The 23842-nt window shown below is 42.9% G+C and overlaps 1 protein-coding gene across 14 annotated transcripts in view; it reads right to left on the reverse strand.

Moving 5' to 3' along the window:
- Mtus2 (microtubule associated scaffold protein 2) overlaps positions 1-23842 on the reverse strand; it is a 620658-nt gene that overhangs the window by 518960 nt on the left and 77856 nt on the right. For 12 of the 14 annotated variants that reach the window (XM_078016171.1, XM_078016162.1, XM_078016169.1 and 9 more), the window contains exon 2: positions 20834-20906. The gene's annotated coding sequence lies outside the window, so the exon portion shown is untranslated. Of the gene's footprint in view, positions 1-3764; positions 3803-20833; positions 20907-23842 lie in introns of all 14 variants that reach the window. The other 2 variants (XM_078016170.1, XM_078016165.1) reach the window with 1 other exon arrangement.

Raw genomic sequence — 23842 nt, forward strand, 5'->3', positions numbered from 1 at the left:
TCCCTTAAAGCCCTTGGAAGTTATCTGTTTTCTCAGATTAATAATGGAATTCTATTTTTCTCTGGTTTTCCTAAGATTATGGTGATGCTCTTCTTCTTCTTTATCATTCAGTCATGTGGCATTGGGGTACATCCTATTTGCATGGGAAACATTTGCTTCCTCACTTTACCCTGACTCTTCCCCTGACACACTCTTACCCTGACACATCAGGTAAGTACCAAAGAGCATTCACTGTGCATCAAGCACTCTTCTCGACTCAGCAGAAACACCACCAAGCCAAGACCCTGGATTCCTAATTTACAACAAGTAGTCCCAGCAACTACATTTGGGCCCCAATATAATAGCAGCTATTACCTACTGACAGCCTGCTCTGTACCAGATAAGTCATGTCTTTATTCACATGCACACAAAATCATCTAATGTGACCCTAAAGCAACCCTTGGGCTGACTGTTATCCCCTAGAAGAATTAAAGAAACTGAGGTTCTGAAAGGCCACCTGCCTACTCAAGGCCCCAAAGTGACAGAATTGTACCTGCAATTGGCCTGCCTGGCCCTTCACCCTCCCAACTACAAGCACAGCAATAATTTTGCAGAACTTTACATGAACATTCAGATTACCTGCAATTCATTCTCTAACATAATTCTGGCCACCACTGTTAAATGAGCAATTAATCAACATAATCTCACATGAATATTTTAAAAATATAAATATACTACATTTTCCCACATATTGCTCCCTATATAATATGACATCCTGACCCCAGGGGCCTACCTACTCTGTTTATGCCACAGTGCTGGGAAGAAAAATCCTCCTGGAAGGGCCTCTAGAGAATCTCCCATAAGGAGCTCTGTCCTTCATTGTCCCAGTCCCTGACCTTCTCTCCAGCAGACTGGTAAGTGTCCATAACAGACCAATTACCTGATAAGAACAGCTTTCCTTAAATGATGGAGCCAGCAAGTGACTATCTGCCTGTCATTTGCGAGGTTCCCTTCGCAGGCTACTACCCAGCACAGCACTACAACAGGTCCAACACAAAACATGGGACACACACACTGAATCCCTGTCACATCTTACCCCATGGGTTTGCAAAAACTGCACAGGAAGAGATTGCACATTCACAGTTCAACTTCAGATCTTTCAGCTTTGCCATGTGGCAAAAAACAATACCCATTCAGTAGAAACCATACTTGGAATTGGGAACTTGGCTCTTTTCCCAAACTAGAAATATTGAGTCCAATTTTATCTTAGGATGCTAGACAGCAGCAGGAGTCACAGTGCCCAGTCAGTCACAGGATCGTGACAGGAAGCAACCCATGCTCTACAGCAGGTTGTATTGCTCAGCTGTGATGATCAGCAGGTTAGGTGCCTTTGATGCACTTTTCCATTTACAATATTTTCAACTTGTGATAGGTTTATCAAGATGTAACCTCATCATGCGTGAAGGAGCATCTGAATCTATTTTCGGTAAGTTTCTCTGAAAGTACTCCAAGAATAGTTTGTCCTCGATCCTGCAATGTCCAGCACACAGAGAATCAGACGAGGCAGGTGGTCAGCGCGAAGGGTGTAGGTAGGTTCCAAACATCACTTTAGAGCTGCAGGGTGAGCCTGGCACAGCTCCACTTGAAGCAGACATGGGCAGCCGTGGCAGGGATATGCACAGGAGCACTCGGCTGCTTGCTTTCCAGGTGAGACTGAAGGCAAGACAGCGAGCCCCGGGCACATGGTCCACCCTCGTAGGTATCATGAAGCTGGATTTCTCCTCTGGTTTCACCATGAAATGTCTGAAAACATCAAGACCGAGGTCTCCTTTCCAAACCACTCATGCTAGCCTGGTGACAGTGCCTGCCTCTTCCAGTTTCTCTGCTCCTGTCACCTCAGCCACTGTCTTCTAAAGAGGAAGAAAATCAGTCAGATTCCCACAAAAAGCTACAGGGAAGTGACTCCAAGGAATGCTGTCTCATTTTTCCTCTATCGTTTGAGTTGTTTGCATGTTTTCCCAGAAAACGAACATAGTGGTATGGAAAGAAGAAAGCAACCGTATTTGTCGAGGGAAGGAGGAGCCTCAGTGAGATCCAGAAGTTTCATTCTGACTCTCTCTCCAAACGGAAGCTTTCCCTGCAGATGGCAGAACGTCCTAGCAAACAGCAATTAAGCAAATTCTAAATCCATCCTGTCAAAGATATCTACCACTTTGTCTAACCGATCACAACTAAATGTAATTTTAATCCCTTCCCTCCAGCCCCGCCTTCCCCGGGCGCAAAGGTTTACAACAAAAAGCAGAACGAAGCTTATTGATCGGCAGGATTAATTCTGAAATGAATCCCAGCAGTCTCTCTTTAATTGGGCTTCAAGAGGAACATGGCTCAGAAAGGCTGCCCCACTTCTAGGACCCGCACACCCCCATCATCCCAGAAACATTTTTCTTGGACATGCGCATTTCCCCCGTTCTAGCTCTTCTCAATGCATGATGTGAGGAGCTCTGTGAAGCTCCTTAAACAAACACAGCCTCCTGCATCCGTTAAGAAGGATTTACACCATGCCTTTATAAACTCAATATACTTCCGGAAAATTATTTTTTTACCTCAGTGGTTAAGTTTAATAGTAGATACTTCTACTCTGCATTACCCAGAGTTCTGCAAACTCAGAAAAGCCTGTGTTTCTGCAGTTTAGAAAGCTGTCAGATGCCCACGTGCAAACAGCCTCACAAGACAGCACATACCTGAAGACCCCCAGTCCTTGGAGGCAAGGGAACACGCAGACGCTTACTGACAAATGTTTATAAACGCATTTTCCACAGCAATCATTGGACTAGAAGGATGGGGACCCCAAGCCAGTTCCCAAGGTCCTCTGTTCACCACGTCCCTGAGGAATCAAGCCATGCCTGACCATCACAGGATTTTCTACAGGAAGCCAAGTCTGGACGAGGCCACCAGCCATTCACAGTCTCCACCAAGGTCCATTCGCCCCTGCAGTGCTGAGCACTGAACCCAGGCAACACAGGGTCAGGGCCCTCCTGGGTGCCACTCCACTGGGCCTCGGCTTCCCTCTGTAGAAGGGAGGCGGCAACACCTGCTTCAGAGCAGGGTTATGGAGCAGCAAAAGTGTTGACCGCTCAGTGGACAAAAGCCCCATAAATGGCAGCTTTGAAAAGAATCAATGTATTGTTTTTCCCTTTCCACAAAAGGCAACCTGTTCCCGATACTTGCTGCCTCTTGACTCCAAAGGCTTCTGGCTTCCTGGATGGTCCCACTCCACACCTTGCAGACTTTTCCTTCTCCCTCCTCCCTCACCCTACCCCCACCCCAACCCTTGCCCAGCTCAGGGAATCAGCACAGAGGAGGAAGGAGGACCTGGCTTCAACTCTGGCTTTCCCACTTTCCCGTCCAGTGGAGCTCACCCTCTCTGAACCTGCTACCCGCCTCCTTTGATTCCTAACTAAATCTTAGTCCTTCTTCAAGATTTTGTAGGAAATGCCCTCCACCTCCCAACTCCTCCCCAACTACCCCACCCCAAACACACACCTGTTCTGAGTCAGGGGTCCTCCCTCGGGTTCTGATAATGCTTGTTCATGCTAATTTCAAGAGACATTAACAGTACATTTGAAGGGGTTGGTCTCCTTCTCTGGACACTGAATTCTAAAGAGGAAGGGGATGGTGGTGGGCACATATTATAATTTTATTTTTATCCTCCAACACAGCAAATCTTCAAGGTGCATTGAACATTGCTGGAGAAAATGGAGCAATGTCCTGCCTGTCTTACCAACCTGGGCGGGAGGCGGATCCAGAAAGGGAAGAAGGAAGGCTGGGGAGAAAGCAAAAGTACAAGCTTCAATGACAACATGAAAGTACTTGGCCCACTGTTAATTGTTATGCATATGTTATGCTCATATTTTATGAGCAGATCAGTGAATGGATAAATTTGCAATTCAATGCTTCTGTCCAGTTACCATTTTAATTCCCTGAACCACAGCCATATTCTGGTATAGACTTGAATTTTTTTGATTTTTAATACACGAAAAGAAATGGCCTTTGATCCCTGATACCTTCACCTAAGAATGCTTTTTTTAAAAAATCCCACCCTCAGGGAAGATCTACATATGCTGAAATGCCAAACAAATGAGGATTTTCTGCAGGCAGCCAAGTCTGGCCGAGGCCACCTGCCGTTCACAGTCTCCACCAAGGTCTTGGGAAATGGCACACCCTCACTCATTGGCTTTTCCGGTCTTTGACTAGGTCACGTCCCTTTACATACATCCCCAGCACCACGCGGCTCTCTTGCAGGGTTCCGTATTCTACAATAATTGGATGCTTGTGCTTTTGAATGATACTTGATGCAGCAAGGGCCATGAGTGTCTTTGTTTACTAAGGTGTACTCAGTGCCTCACTCAAGGTCCTGCAGGCAGCAGGTGTTTAAAGGTATTTGTGGAAAGACTGCAAGAATGTAAGAATAGATGAATGGATGGGCGGATGGATGGATGGGTGGACAGATGGACAGATGAATGGAAGATAATGGATGGTTAACAGAAGATGTTTAATGGCTACTAACACTGAAAATATGATACTGAGGTAAGATTCTGTGTAGAGCACAGGAGCAAACTTGAATTTGACTGCATGTCTTTCCTGATCCTCACATGTTTGCACTCTCATCCCCTAAGTACTTTCATACATACTGATCTTCAAAACTCCATGAAAAGTCCTTCAGCTTGTCTACACTACTCTATGAAATGTGTTTTCATTCCATTCATTTTTTTCTTAAAAAAAAAAAAAAACTGGAAAAAGGAGTTCTATGGGTTGAGTTTCAAAACAACTGGCTCTTTCTCCCTTTCCTCAAAAGGCAGCCTGTGCCGGTCAGGGGTGGCACACACCTGTAATCCCAGTGGCTCAGAAGGCTGTGAGTTCAAAGCCAGCCTCAGCAAAAGTGAGGCACTATGCAGCTCAGTGTGACTCTGTCTCTAAGTTAAAATACAAAATAGGGCTGGGGCTGGGGCTCAGTGGTCAAGTGCCCCTGAGATCAATCCTGGCACCTCAAAAAAAAAAAAAAAAAAAAGGCGGCCTGCTTCCTGGCCCTTGCTGCCTCCTGATACCAATGTAAAGTCCTCTGTATCCATGAAGGCCCCGCTCCACAAGCTTGATATCTCACCTCCTTCCCCTTCCTTCCCTTCCCTTTCTTTCTTTATCTTTTTTTCTTCAGAGCCAACTTTGTTCCATTTCCCACATGATTTCTTTCTAAAAACCAGCCAACTGATCTTTGAGTCCTCTGGACAGCTCACAGATGCTAAAACTTTAACATTTTCAATTTTTAGAAAGAAGAATACAACTTGGAAGGTCGAATTGCTACATTTAAGAAGTCTTCCCTCGGTCTCCCAGGGGTACCGGCTTCAGTGCCTCAGTGGGCACAACATTCCCCTTAGGAAGCCACCAATTCCACACCCAGGTCCTCTGAAACAATGTTAATTGGTCCTGCAAATTAAATCCAAGCTTGTCTCTATGCACTCAGTGCCAAGGGCCTCCTTTCAGACAAGCCGGGAAACGGGCAATCAGACCCCTTGGGAAACAGCAATGTCTCCTTGGAGAGTCAGCAGCTAATCTGCTCAGCTGCTCAGCTGCTTTGGTTTAGTGGTTAAGAAGTTGTGTTTTCAGGCCAAAAGTCCCAGTTCAATTTCAGCTATGCCTCCTATTAGTGTACAGCTATAGACACGCTAATTCATATGAACCTCAGCTTGCCCATCAATAAAACGGGCTCAATAACCATCGCTACCTGACAAGTTCAAGGCCAGAATCAAGCAAATTGAAGCACATGAGCACACAGTATGGTGCCTACCTCAGTTAGCATAAAGTAAATGACAGGGGTCTCACCTCCTTAGGGAAGATGGGTATTGTTGGGGTTTTCCAAAGGTGGGGGATGTTTTAAGCTCCAATCCTTTTATTCAACTTAATATGAATTAAAATTCTGGATATATTTGCAACTCCTAAAAATCCTAACAAAAAGCAGGTAAAAATACTAAATAGTACTCTTTTGAGGGAAGGACTTTGTTTTAAGACCAATAGAACAAAATCCTTCTTTAGACTGTTTTCAATTCAGTTGGTAAGTTAGACTGTTTTGTGTTCCTATAATGAAATAGCTGAGGCTTGGTAACCTTTTAAAGAAAAGAGGTTAATTTAGCCCACAGTTCTGGAGATTCAAGCAAGGTATCATATGGCAAGAGACAGGAAGTTTGAAAAACTATTGTCCCCACTTTCCCCATTCCCCCTTCTCTCTCTTCTTAGAAATCATAGGGACTCCACCCTGATGACCTTATTGAATCCTAACTGCTGCCTAAAAGCCTCACCTCTAAGCACCATAGTTGGATTAAGTTTCCACCCTCTCAATACCTCACAACAGGGCTCAAACCATATCCAAACCATAGCCATTGGCTAGTCAATAAACACACATTTTAATATTCGGTAAACAAATTTGTCAAAGAGATTTCCCCAGATAAGTGGCAGCGTTCCAAAGCAAAGCCACAGATGTGCACAACTGCAAACATCAGCAACACTGCTGTTGCTGCTGGCAGAGTGTGAACAGGAGCCCTGCTCTGCTCTCGGCTGATGGCCCCTTATTGCTTGGGCTTCCTAGATCCGTCTGCTCCTCTGGCAGCCTGATCTACTCAGCCCACTACCAACTGCAGCCTTAGATGTGTAGGACTGAACTTGCATTTCACTTAGCTGGCTACTTTGGGGCCTATCACCACCACAGATTTTCTAGATAGTCTGGGACTTTGGTACATAGGTGGCCATCCACTCAATCAACATAACATTTATGTGCCTAAATCTGCCATATCCCTGCTTTGCAAGACAGCAATCTTCAAAATGTAGCTCACAAAGACTTTTCAAGGGTTCCCTGTAAAGGAACTGACTTACAAGTCCTTATCTATTTGCGATTTTTCCCAACACCGTTTTGCTTGGAAACCTCTTTCCTCCTCATAACTGCCCTTCTTCCATGTTTTAAAGAGAAGCGCATTCTTCCTGCATTCCCAATCCTCCTATGGGTTTAAAATCTTCCAGGATCAAGAGCACAATAGTACATACTGATATATCAATAAAGATTGGCATAGCTATCAGGCAGAACGTAATCAGGGAAAACAGAGTCCACTGAATTAGGCAGTCAGTGCAGGGAGTCAGTGCAGGGAACTGGTCAAAAGGATGAAGGAAGATCCCCCACCTCCCATCCAGGGCCCACTGCATGGCCTGGTATCTGGGTGCCACTAGTGAGACTAAAAACAGTGATGTAACCAGAACCTGTTTTAATTTTAAAATGATGTTAATGTTTACAATAACGGAGGAATTACTTTGCAACTTTGTATGCTAATGATGGAACTTTCAGTATAACCTCTTCAAACATGATGGTCTACACAATTTTTCATGATACTTTTAGGAAATATATGAGAAAAAAAATTAAAGACCAGGAAATACCAAGATGAGGGCGAGTTGTCCCTTTCCAATGCATTCACAGAGGGAGAAGGAGAGATGGAACAGCAGCTCTGAGGATGCTACACGTGTACGCCATCCTTACCACCCTGAGGGGAGGCAGGCGTGTAGTACGATGCCTAAGGTCAAGTTCAAAATAACAACTGGAATTCAAAACCACCCCTATTTGGTTCCACAATTTCTTATGGGGAGGATGCCCAGAGGAGGCATTCCCAAACATCGTGAGCCCACATCACCTGGGAAGATTGAGCTGTGGGTTCCAATTCTAGAAGGCTGGGAAGAGGCCTCAAGACTCTATTTCTAAAGAATCCCCAGGTGATGCCTTCTTTAAATAGCAAGAGCCTTGAGCAATTGAAGTTAAGCTTTCTTGAATGGACACCCCTAATGGTAAGAAGCTGTGAGCCTGCATCCCTGATATGTGCACACTTGCTTACTTACACACTGTATAAACACACATTCTGACCAGCCACTAACTTAACAAGACACACGATGTGGTCAGGACAAGACACAGTTCTGTTGCCTTAACAGCTATACACCTACATTCCAAATAATCTTCTTGGAAACACGGAACTTGTGGCCAACTTTTTGTCCATGTGATTAGATCATTGTTGTTCTTATATTTCTAACTGTGTATATTTATAAGTTAGCTAAAGCTAGATATGATTATTTGAGAATCTACTGAACCCCATACACATATACTGCAGGTGTAGGTGGTGAAGGTGTCGCTGTTTCTGATCCATGTGATGAGTCCCCTGTGAGCTCCCCCTGGGCACCTCAGTTCAGAACATTCCAGGCAACCAAGCGAAGCTGTCTGTGTCAGTCTTCACAGTAAAATGCGATAAAGCTTAGTTCTGGTTTCATCATCCACCCCCAAAGGAATTTGATGAGCCTGCCCAGAGCACCCAGGTTGGACACTGCCATCCTGGAGGAGAGGCTGACTGTAAGAAGCGCAGAGCACGTCCACCTTCCAAAACGCTGCTACTTTCATGATCGAACGCCTTTTCAAAATGTTGAACAAATGCTTAATCAGTAGGAGAAAAAAAGTAGGTGGAATTGTTTGAATGTCTTGAAAATTACATTCTCCCCAAGCCCCTAGACACACACTCTTTTTCCCCCTGTTGCCATTCCTCAAATTTAAAATCTCTACTAACCAGATGGAAAATGCAAGCATTGGAAACTAAACAGAACATTTAATATAGGTGTTAATGATAATAGAGTCAGACCTATTTGGATGCTGTCTGTTTTTATAGGAATCTGGGAGGTAAATTATTTTCTGAAGAATTTAAAAGTTGTATAAATTTATGTTGACAGGGGAAAAAAACCATATTTTTCACCTTTCAAGACATTGAGATTCCTAACTTCCCCTTTGTCAAGCCACAGAGGACAGACTTCCCAACACCAAAGTTCTCCGTCCTTTTATGCACATCTTCATCTAGCACGTCTTTAGCAAATGCCTCCTATGTGCCAAACCTGCCTAAGGTGCAGGGGACGTAGCAGAGAGCCAGAGGTCGGTGGCATCCTCCCAGAGCTTGCGATCCAGTTGGGGAGACAAACGAATGACCATGTAGCTGGTGATGATGCTCCAAAGAAAAGGAATCAGAAAAAAAGAGGGCAGAGAACACAGAGGTGCTCCAGATATCATGGCAAGAGAGGCCCCTCTTAAGAAGGACATGGTGTCACGAGTCAGCTTTCGGTCCCCATAATGAAATACAAGGCAATTCACTTATAAAGAGAAAATGCTTATTTAGCTCATGATTTTGGAGCTTCCAGTTCATGACCAAGTGGCCCCATTTCTTTATGCCTCTGGAGAAGCAGCACATGGTGGGAGTAAGTGGTGGCAAACATTCACTTCGTCAGTCAGGAAGCAGAGACAGGAGGCTGAGGTCCTAGGGTCTTCTTTAAGGGCTTCCCCAATGACCTCAGGACTTCCCGTAAGGACCCCACCCTTAAAGGTCCACAGCATCTCCCAAAAGTGCCACCCCGGAGATCCAGTCTTGAACAGATGGACCTAAGGGGGCCATTATCCAAACCACAGCAGAAGGTAAAGGCAGCAAAGGAACCAGACCTAGGCTGAAAATGGAGAGGAATCTTGCATCCAGGGGACAGAAAGTGCAAATCCTGATGCACAAAAATGATTGACAGCTCCCAGAACAGCAAGGAAGCCAGGGGCTGGCGCATGAGAAGCAAGGAGGAGAAGATGAATGGGGAGGGGGGTGATTCTGAGTGTGGTGGAAAACAAGCACAGCAGGAAGTGACATTATCCGAGTTGGGTTGTAAAGGCTCACACAAGCTGCTGTGTGTAAGACACACTTTAGGGGGACCAGAGTAGAAATGAAGCACCCAACAGTGCTGCCTCTTCACAAAGTGGTGCCCATGGTCCAGAGAGAAGCACTAGGTCCCACTCAAGTGCTCCTAACCCCTCCGCATACATCTCACAAGGCCAAAGGGAAGCTGACGCTTGAGGGTCCCTCACCCACATGGCCCTTTGAAACATGCATTCATCTCTCTACCAAATTCTCTCTTCGTAAGTTGGACTGTTTTTTAAAGAAATCCTCTAGAATTGTGCACGCCTCTGAAACCTGGGCATAACCTTTCATGCCTGCTTCACCACCCATCTGCATCTTCTCTTAGACACTCAGCTCCTGGGGGCCAAGAACCATATCGCCTTTATCTCTGTATCCCTGACAGCTGCATATAGTAGTCACTCGATGCATCACTTTGTGTGCATGTGTGTATGAATCTGATGAGACGTGATTGAAGGAAGTGCTCAGACTTCTTTTCTCTACAGATCAGCAGCACTAGAGTGTTGAACGCCCTTGATCATTTAAGGTGAACCTCACTGAAGTCAATGGCCAAGTGTATATGTTTACACAATGGCATTTTCTGTCACAGCTTAGAATCCTTCAGAATCACTGCCCTGTGTTTAAATTAAACAGACATGAACAGGTTTCTTATTTTTCACAGATCCACTTTAGATATTTTTGATCACCTTTCTCTATTCCCTATACCAGCACAAATACAGGCCTCACCACTAAGACAAAAAACAAAACAGCACAGAAACAGCTCTCTGAAGTGCTCCCAGCCTCCAGGGAACGAGCAAGCTTCAGAGAAGAGCAAACGTCCATCCTTTTCAGAATACATTTTCAACTTGCAAATAAATGATCATCCTCAGTTAATAGTGACATTCCCCTCCTCCTTGGAAACTGAGAGATACATTCAGCTGCTCACAAAACAGGAAAATTGTCATCTAAAAATAAATGAAACCACCGTAAATAGGCAACTGAATATTCTGAATGCAAAAATCAAGGTAAATTTTCTCTACCCAATGATATCATAGGAATAGAACAAATTATTGTAATAAGGACAGGTACGATCATGAAAATTTAACACCCAGCATGAGGTTTTAATTTTAATGTATCTGTCTGAGGTTCTGCTGTAAAATGAATCAATTGTCTAAAGATTGGTCTCCAGGATGGAGTAAAGACATCTTTAAGAAATGCTGCAAGAAGAATGAAAATTCTCCTTAGCAAAATTAAACTTCATTTTTACAAGTCCCTTCTCCCTTCTACTGTTTAAGACTTTAATGTTAAGCATGCCCTCTGGGCAATTTATGATTTTAATATTGCTTTTGTAAAGAGAGATGATCAACACCCACTGCTGTTGGGAATGTTACACAATATTGCAAAGTTGTGAGTTGAATCTGGGGAGAGGATCCCTGGTGATACTGACAGAATGCCTCGCCCAATTTGCAAAGCCTGGCCTCTCTCCCTGAGCTTGCTGAGGCCAGAGCACAGCAAGAGGTACACATGCCTTCATGTTGTACATGGACCCTGGGAAGACGTGCTCTGACTTGATTCCTCCTGTATCCAAAAGAGAGATAGGATCCCAATCAAAGGGAAGGAGATGTGATTGAAAGAAGTCATCTCATCATGTCTGTCTCATGTTAGGACAGCATTTACATTTTTTGTGTCTCTAGTTCTGGAGTTTTCAGGCAAGATGTAACTCCTCCTCCTGTCTTGAGACAGAACTTCCTCTCCCGTCTTAAGCTAGTCGGCAGACTGCTGTGCATTCATCCAGTGGGCTCCTGCTGGAGGGAGAGGCTCACCTGTCCTTATGCCTGTTCCAATAACCAATAAAGGTGAATCTGCACCCAGCTTTCCTTCCCCCATGCTGGGGATTGAACCTGCGGACTTGCCTGTTAGGGAAGCTCCCTACCACAGGGCTATGCCCCAACCCGGCATCTGAGGTTTATGAAATGGATCTTCCTGGTGTTCTTCTTATCTTTACCCACCTCTTTGTGGCTGACACACACCTCACACCTGTGAGTCCCAGCAATTAACCATGACTTCCAGTAGTTTCCTAAATTTAGAGTGGGCACAAGAGGGAGAACTCAGGCTGTAAACCATTTATGATGCAAGAAAACTGGGAAAGACTCAACTCCTATGCCCTTTGTGCACAGGACTGGAGCTGAGCCTTGTAAAATAAAACTGAGAGGCAGAGAAGAGACAGAAGATAATAGCACACTGAACACAGGAAAGTGGTGAGCAAACACAGAGGCAGCAGGAGCTCATGCGGAGAAGAAGCAGGGGAATTTGGCTGGAGCAAAGAGCGCTTGCAAGAAAAGGTAAGAGAGAGAACTGGCAAGAGCAAGGGACCAGCTTCCCCCCCACACACACCTCCCACCAGAACCAGACGGCGTCCACAGAGCAGCATGAGGTGCTGTCCAAGCTGGCTCTCAATGCACCAGTCTGTGCTCCTGGCCGCTGGTTCTGCTGTCGTTCATCTAAACTCCCAATCCCTCTAAGGAATCTATATCTTGCCCGCGTGTTCTCCTATTATAGGTTTGTGTTGAGTTTGCTTTTTGGTACAGCTGTTTGCTTACAGCATATTCCTCTGTGGCTCCAGACCGAGTGGGTTTTCATGAACGTCTGCTGTGGTTTTGCCTGTTCAGCTTTCCAGCAAGCTGATCAAATCACCTGCTACACTTTCTAGCATGCCCTTTTGGAGAGCAGGTGTCCTATTTTTACTGACCTAACACTTTATATCTTGAAATTCACTTTCCTGAACTCCAGAAGCACGTTTCATTTACATAATTGTAAAAATAGAAGAGGGGTATTTGGAAAGACAAACAAAATGCTACTATCTCCAGGAACATGTGCAATGATGTATTTGTACATTTGCCCGACAAATATATACGAATCGTGGATCATGTTACAGGGTCTGTGCCAGACACAGAGATGTGTTAGTAAAGTTCTCCAAAACACACTAAGCAATCATCAAAACAATTGATTTTATGAATTAAATAATAAAAGCAAAGTTGCCACGAAATCAAATAAAAGAGGCCAACTGGGAAAAATGACTACCATCTCCTACTTCCCACCTCGCCCTCCAACCCACTTGGTCCAAGATTTTTTTTTTCTGTCTTTATGGGCACACGTGATTTTGGATATTGGAATTTTTTTCTCTTGAATATGAGTACTACAGCCTACTCATCCACACTAGGCTTTCTTAACCTTGGTACTACTGACATTTGGGGATCAGAAATTTCTTTGGGGGGGAGGCTACAAAGCTGTGCATGAGAGGATGATGGGCAGCCTTTCTGACCTCCACCCACTGGATGCTCACAGCACCTCCCCACTTACGAGAACCAACAGCATCTCCAGGCAGTGCCAAGGGCCCACTTGGAGAGGAAGCAAAATCACTCCAGGTGGAAATCTACACCACTGAGGCCAAAGGTATTTTTTCCATCAATGGCAGAGGGAATTGGTGGGGAAATGAAATGAAGCAGGAATATTATAAAATATCATTACTAGGAATGTCTATTGGAAGACTCTTGTGACTAATTTTCTTTTAAACTCAACCATCACCACCTATTGTTACTGCAAATACTTTCACATTATTAGTCTTCTTTCCCCATCACACTGGGGACCATTAACCAAGTATAATTTACTCCTTTTGACTATTAGTGTTCTTATAGTATCTACAATTATTTTCCAGAACAGCAATTATTGCCATCCAGTACTACAGATATAAAAAACAGTATTAAGCCAAGACTGATTGACTCCCCAAACATACTAGCCATGAGCAAGTTTGGCAGAAAGAAGGAAAAGGGGGCTTGTGAGTCCCACCTCTCTGCCTCCCCGTTAATATTCCTTTAAGCCAGTCTTCTGAAATTGTTACATATTGGGCTATTCCATTAAATCAAAATTCTCAGAAAGCAGGAACCATTTTTTTTCCTTTTTACATTCTTATAGCATCTAGCACACTGAATAGCCAAAGCAGATATTCCAAAAATACTTAACTATCTGAAACTTAAAAAGAAAAATGTAGCAGAAAATATGGATAAGACACAGAGTGTGTCCTGTACCCCTGCTAAGGAATCAGGGCATCTGCTGGAGTTAAACATAAGGAGAGGTCAGACAACCGGAGGCTGAGGCCAACAGAAGCAAGAAGCCCAGGTAAATGCCCATCTGTGTCCTGGCAAGCAGGCCTGGCCACTCTCCTTCTGCCCACTCTCCTTCCAGTCTGAGCTTTGCAGATGATGAGCACCTGGATGCTGCAGCTATGCAGGGCCCAACCAGCATTAAAAGGACTAAGGCTGGGGTGGTGTCAATCTTCAGGGCTGCGGCCTGTTTCTTCCACAGAGCTCCAGTGGGAGATGCGCCTGGCAAGTGTTGAAAAGCCAAGGATGGAAGGAAGTTCAGGAAGATGCTAACAAGAGAGTCACAGACGGAGGAACTAGACCATGTCCAGGAAGAAATGAGGTCTGACCTGCAAAACCACTCTGCCAACTCCCTATCAATTCCCAATCATCGCCAGAGCAATGAAAGACAAGGTGCAAATAACAGACAGAGAGGGAGCGTGACAAAATCAAAAGAGACTCTGAAAGTCAAAGCTACCCTGAGTGTCCTCAGACTCTAATCTCTGGGCCAGATTCTACTGAGCACTTTCTCGTGTTTCACCTTGCTTTTCCCTTTGGACCACTAACCTTCTTTCTGCCCTCCTATTGGCAGACCCCAAATCAGAGCCCCCATATCGCCTGTCTTTCTCTGGAAGGTAAAACCTTAGACTCCACCCTCATCTGCATCTCCTCATTTGCAATAGAGCCAACAAGAAAAATAAGAGACAAAAAAAAAAAAAAAACTCAAGTGATGCCGACTTTATTAGCAGAAATTCCAAATCGTTCCTGCCAATTTCAATATCCTCCCACCTCACAAAGGAAGTTAACCTCCGGTGATTTTTGAGCAAGCTTCTTCCCTTTCTAAATATAATATAGTACAACAGCTCAGCCAGGATTTGTCAAGAACACAAACTCTTCTACACCATCCCCATCTTAAACCAGAACCAAAAACAACAGGTCCAGCCCTCCGTACTCTACTGAGAGAATCTTTATTCATGCACCAAGTATTTATTGAGCCCCATGATGTGTAAGGCACTTTGCAAAAAAAAAAAAAAAAAACCACTGGGGGTGAATAAGACAGATTGCACTTCTGAAAAACCATGTGTCAAATGAGGAAAGGACGTGTCTGCAAATGACTATGGCACCAGGTACGGGAGTTACCATTCGTGGGTATGATGGAGTGCTCTGGAGCTGGGATGAATTGGTGCATTTAATAGACTACCATTTTTGTTACGTCCACCTTTAAGGAAGAGCATGAGTTCTGATACTCTTTTCCTATTAAAATTAATTAGTTTAGTTAAGTGTACATTTTAAAAACAAAATGAAAGACGGCTTTGTTTTCTGAATACATAACAAGAACTGCTTCTACATGAAGTGGAAGAAAACATGAGTTCTTCTGACAAACAGTCTATTAAAAATGCACCACAAGTGGTATATTATTCACACATTTATAACCATCTGTGGAGATGAACCCACCCAGAGAATTTAATTTCTCCCAAAGAGAAAAAGAAGAAAACAGCACTAAAATATTGAAAGGACACATACAGCTTTTGACTGGATGGACTCAGAGATGATATCTGTCTGTTCTGATGCATGTGAAAATATTCCAGTGAACCAAAGCGCATCTTGGAATTTATAATTAGCCAAATTTTTCCAATCCAGTTCTTTCGTGTGTCTTAGTTATTATGGAGCATTACTGTTCCTTTAAACTCTTGAGGAGAAAGCTGTCCCGGATTGGCAGACCTCAAAAAACATCCCCCACCACGATCTCTCATGTGGCTTCCATTTTTGAGACTATCGGGTCATTAACACACTGGATCAGATGGGCACGGTTACATAAAAGCCTAAATGTGCTCCACAAGCCCACATCAAAACACAGGTAGCTGGACTCCTTCACAGGACTATTAAATACGCCCTATTCTGAAGGAGGAGGGGGAAAAAAATGCACAGATTTTAAAAGGAAATAGCAAGATAGTCTAGAAATGTCAACTTCTTAAAGGAGACTTAAACTTGGCTTCATTCAGAAGGGAAAAGTGGCATTTACTTTGCATCAGGAAGCGTTGTATTATTACTGGGGGTTCTCCCTTGTAATCTCATGGGATCCTCAGAGATCTATGAAACTATAGTAATGCTCCATGATAATACAGAGAAACTGCCATCCCATTTTAAGGTAGAGAAACTGCCATCCCATTTTAAGGTAAAGAAACTGTAACATAAGCAAGGTCAAACACCACAAAATGCCAGAGCCCAGAAACTATTTCCCGAGTGCCCAAAACATTTCATGCATTCATTGATCAAAGTGCTAGTAAAATGTTAGCAAAAATCCCTGCCCTCATAAAGCTTGCAACCCAGTGACTGTAGCGTACAAGAGTGAGATCAGAGAATGCTACATCCTTTGCCAGGTGACAGCCCTGCTCCCCAAGCCACAAGGGCTCCACAGCTACTTCTGAAAAAAGCTCTCTCGGTGCTGGGGATGTAGCTTAGTGGTAGAGCACCTACCTAGGATGGCAAGACTGTGGGTTCCATCCCCAGCTCCATAAAAGCAAAATAATTTTTTTCTCTCGGCATCTACAAGATACATCCCTATATTAGAAGCTTAACATAAATCTCTCACACACGCACTCAGAGCATTTAAAAAAATCAGTATGCTAAGCACAACAACCCACTATATAAATACGATAAAGAATTAAATACAAAATCCTTTTCAGGCAAAAGCAGATCTTAAAAAAAGCCATTTTTTAAAAAGTCATTTGGTTCATTTTCCTATCACTAGATAGAACCAAGCTAAACCTTCAAAAGCAAAACTATAAACGGATCTCCAACTGATCTCCCTGTGCAAAATCCCAAGCTTCTGCCCCAGGAAACCACTGCCAAGCAGCTGGTGTCGGCTCAGGCTCCCCATGTTTCTAAAAGGAGGCAGAGGGGAATCCATCTTGTATTAAAAATGTGCAAGTTGAAGCAATAAATTGTAAAACACTTAAATAATAACCCATTCATTTATAATTCTGGAACTTCTGTGATAATTTCAAATGCAAGGAACTTCTTTGACATGCGAGTATCACAAGAACGCTCCCAAGGTTCCTGATGTAATTCATCACCAACAGGACATATGCTCAAATATCACACCCCATCCAGGTACCTGCTAGCCGCTTCTACTAGTACGAGTGAAGTCATTTTGTTTGTGTGCTGGCATGTTTACCCATTCACTCACCAAAGATGACACAGTGCCAGTGTGACCCAGCTTCCTGTGTGTATGCCCTGATGACCCAGTTTAATAAAATCTGGCCTTGCATCCAACAGACGACGGAAGGTTTAATTCCTCGCTACAGCAGCTAGTTAACAGAGCACAGCGGAGAGCAGCACTGGACAGTTGTACTGCCCGATGCACCATTTAAAAATGGACAACAAAGAAGCTTATGTGTGGTTTCTATCATCATAACAGAATCGCCCATGTGACATTTATTGACTCTGTCTCTCCCTTCTCCCCACCAACTGATTTCCTAAAATTCTGGGCTCTGGATCTGTGGATTTAAATATTAAAATGGGTTTGGTCTTTTCTTCTCCTGTGCTTTTAGCCTAAGGAAAAGATGGATCAGAAAAAGATGAACCTAACCCTCTCTGAAATGATGGGCTCCAAACCCTGGTAAGGTGATTACTGAGGACAATTTTAAAGCAGACAAAAGAGATTGACACACACTGCTGGGTTTCTTCTCATACTCCAAATCTGAGTGTGTTTCAGTCCTGACATTTAGCTATTTCAGAAGCGCAGGACCTTCTTCGGAGGGGAAAAAAAAAAAAAGTAACATATAAAAATCTCTAAGGTCTCTTGAAACATATTGCAACCAACAACTTTTTCCCATCTCATTCCATGGCCTGCATTTATGTCTAGGATGACCTTGGCCTTGTTCAGCTGGGACCCTCTAATGATAGAATTATCTGCTCAATTTTAAAGTAGTTCTGAGGGATGAGACAGGTTTGTCTGAAATGCATAGAACTGGGGAAATGAAAAAGACTTTGAAGAGTGGGACTTGTCCAGGGTCCAAGGAGGCAAGTAAGCCTGCTGGTGACAGATAGGTCTGGCTGCAGCCCCAACTCCACCTGTCCTCTCTCAGGAAATTGAAATACCTGTCTCAGAGGGTGTGGCAAGAAGCAAACTATGAGGAGTATTCTAGGGTCAGCACAACACGGAATCAAAGAGCACTCACGATACGACAGAGGTCATTAGCCATTGAGCATTGCAAGGGCTTCCTGGTCCATTAAGTACACAGGAAGCTCAAGACACCACGTACCTAACAGACTCCACTGCAAAATAACCCCCTAACTTCCCTTCCTAAAAAGCTACCTTTTACCTTGAAATCTCTCTTCCTGCCAAGTAGGTATATCTTTACATAATCACACACACAAAAAAAGAATCTCTTCTCAAAAAATAATCAGGACAATTATTTGGACCACAGAGTGATAAGATATTTCAATCCCAAAATTATGAAGCTCAGTGATACTGAGAACACCAGATCATCATCAAATCCATCATTCTTGTTTCATTTCAACTTTCATTAAGCTGATATTTTTGCAAATGTTCCCTCAGTGTTTTCTAATAGCCAATAACATTCTCTCCACTGAAAAGTAAGGAAAAAATGGAACACAAAATTATTAGCTCAATTTCACAGGTGACAAACATCAGCTCCAAAATGTCTTCATATTCCCACTTTTCTCATGGTGTTCTACAAAGGAAAAAAATCAGACATCATATCCATAGAGTAAAACAGAAAGCTCAGCGATTATGGCGGGCGGGGGGGAGGGGGGGAGGTGGGGGCTGATTAATATAAACCTTCCTTATCCTGCCTTCCCTTTTCTTTCTGTCCCTTCCTCTCACTTTTTAAAAAAATCTGCTTATTTTTTTTTTTTTTTACTTCAAAGTCTAGATTTTGTGTTGGTAGAGGAAGGGGGAAGTTTCAGATGTAAATAACACCAGGGCCTTTCACCCTAGATTTCATAAGCGATTTCTCCTCATTGACCATATTCCTGTGCTTCTGTATTCCCAGTATCAAATCCCCCACCATCTGCAAGAGAGGCGGAAGGGACGTGGGTCAGGAGGAGGAGGACAGCAAGTAAACACCAGTGTTTACGGGAGGGATGGCTGTTCTCCAAGTTGTTCTAAGGTAAGACAATGGTATCCTTCTGGGAAACAGGGCACCTGGTTAATACAATGAGAAACTGTCCCACCAAGAAGAGATCCCTGGAGTTTCCTCTGATCAGTTCAGCACCCAAGGTAGCAGATGTTTTCCATTGGTCATCTCTTTCCTCCCTGTGAGTCCTGAGTGCCATGGGCCCTCCCTGCCTCAGCACCCTGCCCCGCAGCCACCACCCCACTTGACTCCAGCCAGTCACAGAGCAGGATGCTTTTTCCATAGATATTTCTTTTTTCTCGATGACTTTCAATCCACCATCACATACTCTGACTGCCCCCTATATCTGACCCCAAACATGGATGCATCCCTCCCACCCTGTGTTTGTCGATCAGCATCTACTGAGCTACTGTTGCCACCGCATTAACATCAACATACTAGTTTTCTGTATGTTTTATAAGCAGATGAATTACAAAAAATGTGTAAGTAAGGAAAAGCCATTTGCCATAAACACACTCAACATCCTGCAAGCCAAGTCTCTTTTACTGGGGGAAAAAAAGTTCTAGTGTAAATAGTCTTTGAGAAGAACATCACACAGGTGGCAACTTGATTCCAGTGTGGGAAATCTGAATATACACACTATGGGTCACTAACCAGAAATCAGTCATGAATTTAGTTTAAAACACAGTTTTAGCTTTTCTTCCCTAGATTTATGCCTAGGATGCTCAGGCTACCCCCTTTTGGGCAAACCTGCTAAGTTTCTTTCAAGCTACCTCAGTTTCCAATAAAAGCCACACCTAAAACTCATTTCTATCCTCTGCCCCTAGACCAGAATTCAACATGAAGACCCTTCTTTAGAGTCTTTCAAGAGTTGAATCCCAACAAAGCAGAGCTGGCCAGATGGTTGTTCAGGCTGTGCACTATGCAAGGGCACTACAGGTAAGGGGGTGGCAGTCACAGCCTGAGCCTTTCTATTGTTTTAAAATTTGTTTACATTTTTCTTAAAACTTGGATACATTAAAGATGGGTAATTTAATTATTTATGTTACATTTTCTAGCATATGGCAATGAAGCATCTTATTCTAAAAATCAATAATATAGTTCAACAATTTCCCAGTAGATGGAAAGAAAGTGTCTTGGGTGCTTTGGTCTCATTTGCACATATGGGCTAGTGGTGACTCTCAGAAAAGCTCCTTTCAAATGTCTTAAATCCCTGTCACCTTGGCTGGCCACTACTACTTCAGCCTTAGTTGGATGGACCCTGGTCAGCAATGACTTCCCCTGCAATCTAGTCTTTTTCTTAGTACCTTCAGTTATCAAGTATCTCCCCCACCCCTCACAGCAAGCCCCTACGTGCTACGGTACCCTCTTGTCCTAGTTCTGTCAACTGATCTACGAAGCCCATGTTAACAATAACACGATGACCTTTAGTTACAGCAAAAGATTAATTACCACTGAGAAAGAGATGTCTAGGAGAGGCACGCTCCACACACTTAAAATCATTAACAAAACATGATGTTTGAACTTGGGTTTCAGTCATTGTCTGAACGTATTCCTCGCATTTTCAAAAAAGCAAAATGAAATTAAGCTTTCAAAAGAAAATTCATTTGCATTGACTTATTTCATGAATAATATCATTTATGATAAAACTGCTGCCGGTGGGGGAGGAACACACTGGTAGAGAGTCCTTGCCTAACATGTGTAAGGCCCTGGGTTCCAGCTCTAGCACTGCAAACAAATAAAATAAAACTACCACCAGGAAGTGTAAAATATTTAAGAGGCAGTTGCAGATCCAAGTCAAATAGAATAATAGATCAAGCAGAATTCCACATAAACTCACCTTGACCCCCTGAAAACGAGTTTTACTGCCATTGGTGACAATTTGACCTAGTAGACAATCCAGCTGTGGAAACCTTGAAAAGGAAAAGATACAGGAAAATTCAGAAGAAAAGACAAAGATTCAGAAAAGCATAAACAGTAACTTCATTATGTTACTTCTCACTGAAAACCGAAGTTAGTTTAGAAGTCTCTAGGGCCATGCTGTAATTGTGCCACAAATAAACTCTTCCTCGTTGGAGTAGTTTCATAAAAATCACCATTTTTTTTCCGCTGTTTGAGTCTAGGATTTTAGAGATACTTAATCTTATTTTCAGATTAATCCTCAATGGATTACATGACTTCAATTTTCTTTCTATCTTAATCCCTCCAGTAGTTAATGATCTGAAAACTGATTCTTAAATACACCATATAAATGAAGTATCTTAAGGACTTATGACACATCTTTTGTCAGGGGAAGTATACCTCTGATACATAAATAATCATATCCATTATGTAGATCTAAATTTTCTTAAACTGTACCAAATTTATATTCTGTTATTTTTTCTAACTCAGAAAAAATTAAAAACCAGAGGAACTATGAGTCCTACAATATGGACAATATCAATATTAATTAGATTCTTACGTAAGTTTTATTTGAAAAAAAAACAGCAAAAATTACTCTTCTTTTCTCTAAATTGTCCAACAGAAAGATTGGTCATTAAGCGATAGAAAAGACATATACTTTCCTCACAAATGCTACTAGGGTAAGATATTTTGGAATTCCTGCTAGTATTAGGCTGAGTCATAAAAGATTGCCAATATTCAACCATTTTTTCACCTCTAATGATATCAATTTTATAATTTTTAAAACCAGAAAATAGACAGAATTGGAAAAACCCAGTGATTATGAAACTAGATTTTCAAAACTAATGCTCAACATATATCGTTTTTCTGAGCAGCATCAATAGTCTGAGTACTGTTAGCTGCTGTTACTCCAGTTTATCACCAGTGGTACCTAAAAGATAACGAATGAATTCCCTCCAGAATAGGGAAGGGATTGATGTGCCCCTTTTTAATTCTTTCTTTTCTTCTGGTCCCAATTAACTGACAAAGCTCTCCCCGCTGCCTCCCTGCAAAAGAAGAGACTTTTTCAAGAGCATAAATATGGCAGAAAGAAGAGATGATGCCTGCAAGGCAGAGGCGAGAGGAAGAACACTGGTCTCTAAGAAGGACACAGCAAGTGAGAGAGGGAGGTGCAAAGGAAGCCCACCGCCAGTGCTCACACGGTGGGGTTACAGCGCACCACCCCAAGGAAACTCAGCAGGTTTAGGGCCACGTCCAGATGGAATGCGGAGAGTGTTATGACTCAGCCTAATACCAGCAAGAATTCCAAAATATCTTACCCCAGTAGCATTTGGGAGGAAAGTTTATGTCTTTTATGACAGTTTGTGTCTTTATACTCCTAAAGCTGTACTTAGTTGCCTATCTACCTTAAGATTTACCACCACCACTAGGAATGTACATCACAGCACAAACAATCCTACCGGAACTAAGAGCCAACAAAGAGAAGCCAGGGGAGTACCCGGACGCGTGTTCACAAAACGCACTTGCTTCTGAGGAGGAGGAAGAAAAGATTTAGATCACTTCCCCCACAGCAAGGGACCCAGCCAATCAGCAGCCCATTCGTTGCAGGTTTGTTTTGTTTGTGGGTTTTGTATGAAAGAGCACCCACTAGCAAAATAAACTTTTTGATCTCTTTGGAGGACCATTCATTTATTTTTCAGTCCCTACTTTTTAAATTAATTATGTGAGGATGAAATATAAGATCAAAATCAGCTTTCTGACTATGCAGATGAGAGACGAAAGTCTAAGTTGACATCCTGGGTGAAACCTCTCTCTTTATTCATATCTAGTCCAAATCCTAAATAAGAATTTCTTCCACAAAAGAAAATGGAAATAGAGTGAAACTGACGTGCACAGGCTCTTTGTTTTGTTCCAATAGTGACTTTCCCCTTAACACAGAGGTATTTTTAATCTACGGTAGAGCACTGTAACATTGAAGGTAAATGCATCAATAATAGTAGAAGCTGAATAATGTCACTAAAAATCAAAGAAAAATTAAATTATTACTATTATTATTATTATTATTATTATTTAGTGTGGTAATACAGATCTGCTGCAAATACAACAGCTCTGAATTCCAGTTGGAAAAATCGTACCCCTTGTAAAGAAGAGAGCAAAGTTGATTTGATGTTATTAAAGAAATCAAACAGCCAGGTGCAGTGGTGCACATCTGTAATCCCAGCAGCTGGGGAGGCTGAGGCAGGAGGATCACAAGTTCAAAGCCAACCTCAGCAAACATGAGGTGCTAAGCAACTCAGTGAGACCCTGTCTCTAAATAAAATACAAAATAGGGCTGGGGGTGTGGCTCAGTGGTTGAGTGCCCCTGAGTTCAATCCCCAGTATCTAAAAATATATATATATAAAAGAAAAATCAAACAAGGATGTGAACTAAGTTAAGAAGTACTATCTATGTATGTGGAGATTACGTGTGCAGAGGTGGAAATGCAGCTTCTAATTAAATAAGGGAGCTCTGTGAAGGTCCAGAGTCTGAGAACCAACTGGTCAAATTTCTGCAGTGGAACCATAGACCACTGGGAATTACCACTGTGACCAACGTAGGGTCTGCAGACCATCAGCAGCAGCACAACGTGAGAGCTGGCATGGGAGGCTAGGGGACTAGATGTTCCCTAACTGAAAATTTTATTTCATAGAAAATATATGATTTTCAAAAAAAAATTCTACTGTTCTGTGGAATGTGCTTTCTTTCTTGATATCCTCTGAAGGGAAAGCGTTTTAGATTTTTTTCCCCCCCCTGTGGATTGAACTCAGGGACACTCAAGCACTGAGCCATCTCTCCAACCCTATTTTGTATTTTTATTTAGAAACAGGGTCTCACTGAGTTGCTTAGCGCCTCACCTCACTTTTTCTGAGGCTGGCTTTGAACACTCAATCCTCCTGTATCAGCCTC

This window comes from Ictidomys tridecemlineatus, chromosome 6, assembly GCF_052094955.1.
Source record: "Ictidomys tridecemlineatus isolate mIctTri1 chromosome 6, mIctTri1.hap1, whole genome shotgun sequence".
In the NCBI taxonomy this organism is placed as follows: Eukaryota; Metazoa; Chordata; class Mammalia; order Rodentia; family Sciuridae; genus Ictidomys; species Ictidomys tridecemlineatus.